Below are 2,267 nucleotides of genomic sequence, written 5' to 3'. Positions count from 1 at the left end.
ATGATTTCATTAAGGAAAATCTAGTAAAACATTTATTTTATTTGGGTTAGGGGTCTTATAACAAACTATATGATGGTGATTTCTTCTGATCCCACAGTCCCATTTATATAATTGCTTGGTTTCACTTGAAATTATGAAGATGGTGATTTCAACAAGTTGGAGACTAAGTAACTTGTATTACGAGGGTATGTATGTGTTGCATGGAAAAGTGTGATTTAGAATCAATTAACTTCATATATAGACACACTAAGTGACATACAGAAAATACTAGCCCTGTGTGTTGTAGTCACACACACAAAAAATATGCCAAAATGGTTAGTAACTTTATATTCTTTGGTTATTTCCCATATCACTCAATTTAATGTTTGCCATATGTTCTGTTAATTTTGATCCTAAAATTCAGGTATGTACATTTTTTAATTCAAACTTGCTATCTTGGGTTGACAATTACAACCTTTAGTGCAAAATAATTTTGCAAAGTACCTCATATACCTTTGTACAATATAAGTCTTGGAGGCTCCTCTAACCACTGGGCTGTAACTCTGTAGTCAGTGGCATTTGTTAATATTACTTTTTGAAGTTTGCATTTACAAAAGTTGATTTTTGTCATATCAGTTTTGCAATTAAAATGTTACTCTCTTGTGTTTGCACCCTTGCTGTGTTGCAACAGCACTCTAAGAATTAAACTTTTGCAATATTAACTTATTCTTGTAAAAATCAGTGAACCCCTATGAAGTTCAAGGATCTCTTAGACACTCTGTGTTTTGGATGGATTATCTTGTTTCATCAAATATTTTAATTTTAATTAAGTCCTCATCCTTAAAATCCAAAATATCCTTAAAGGTAAGCTAAGTGCTTCATGTATTGTAGTGAAAACTTCTATCTTTTTAACACATTCGTGATGATTGAGAAAATAAATCTTATCTGCACTTCTTTTTAACTTATTTGGAAAGCATAAATAATTACTTAGCACCAAATAACCATATGCAGCATCCTCTGAACTATACCATTTTGTTATTGATATATCCTTTATTTTCTTCTTCTAAAACACAAAGTGAGCCTCTTTAGAACTACCATATATTTAGCAGCAGCCAATATATTAATAAATAAGTATGAGATTGAAAGTTAGAATTATATAAAATACCTAAATGCAATGATTTCTAACTCAATAAGACATCATCTTTATTTTGAAGTGGCCCCCAAAGAGTGAGTATTATCAAGTACAGTGTCTGACATGTAGCAAAAACATGTATGTTTGGGAACAAACTTATGAAAGATGAATAAATGGAGATAGATAAATAGACACATAGCTAGAAGATAAATAATATAAAATAGACAAATAGGTAACTCCAGGGTTGTTAAAAAAACAAACAAAAAAATCTAACAGTATACCCAAGAGGATAATTTCCCTACTATGAACATCAAATATGTTTAAAAATAATTCATTACTAAAAAAACACACTAGTAGGTATTGATGATTCCTAACTACTAATTATAGTAATCCTAATGGTCCATCAGTTAAAATCCCATTTCTCTATTTCACTCAGAGGAGGGCTTTTTTATATTTTACCTTCTACAACTGATATTTTCTTCCTAACTTGAAGAAAAGAGAAATGTTCACTCCCTCATTAGTTCACTAGACCATTTTCAGGAATCTTTTCCCATTCTTCACCTTTATGTTTTATACTCTGACTGGATCAGCTGCCAGGCCAACACCATATTTTATAGTCTGCTCATAAACTTATCCACCTGGCAGTAGTTTTGACCGCTCAAAAGAATCACTGCCAAAATCTACCAGATTCTTATGACTAGTTTGGAAGCTGATTATCGGGAATTTAGGGTTCTATTCCTGTCCTGGGACTTAATCTCCTTTATGCTTCATTTTGTGTCTTGATAAAATGGGTAACTAAGTCCTTTGAGGCTACAACATTCCCTGCCAAAGTCTTTACATAAGTGCAAGGTGTTACTGCTCATTGATTCACAAAGTTTTATAAGATGTTATTGCTATTACTTGAGGAACAGTAAAGAGCCATCTTAAACTTGGAAACACCAACAGAAAATTTCTATTTTGACTAATACCTTTTTTTTCTGAAATTCAAATCAGTAAACTTTCAGTAGACTTAAATGGGAGTTATTATTCAAGCAATACAAAGTCATCTAAATCTCTAAAATTGTCCATAATATTACAGTATAACACATGATAGTACTTAAATAATAATTCTTAAGTACCTAAATATAAAATTTTGTTCAATAGAGTTATAGTTCCA

This window comes from Propithecus coquereli, unplaced genomic scaffold, assembly GCF_000956105.1.
Source record: "Propithecus coquereli isolate 6110/MARCELLA unplaced genomic scaffold, Pcoq_1.0 Scaffold4, whole genome shotgun sequence".
Classification (NCBI taxonomy): Eukaryota; Metazoa; Chordata; class Mammalia; order Primates; family Indriidae; genus Propithecus; species Propithecus coquereli.
The sequence above is the reverse complement of the archived record's forward strand: the minus strand, read 5'-3'. Positions refer to the sequence as shown.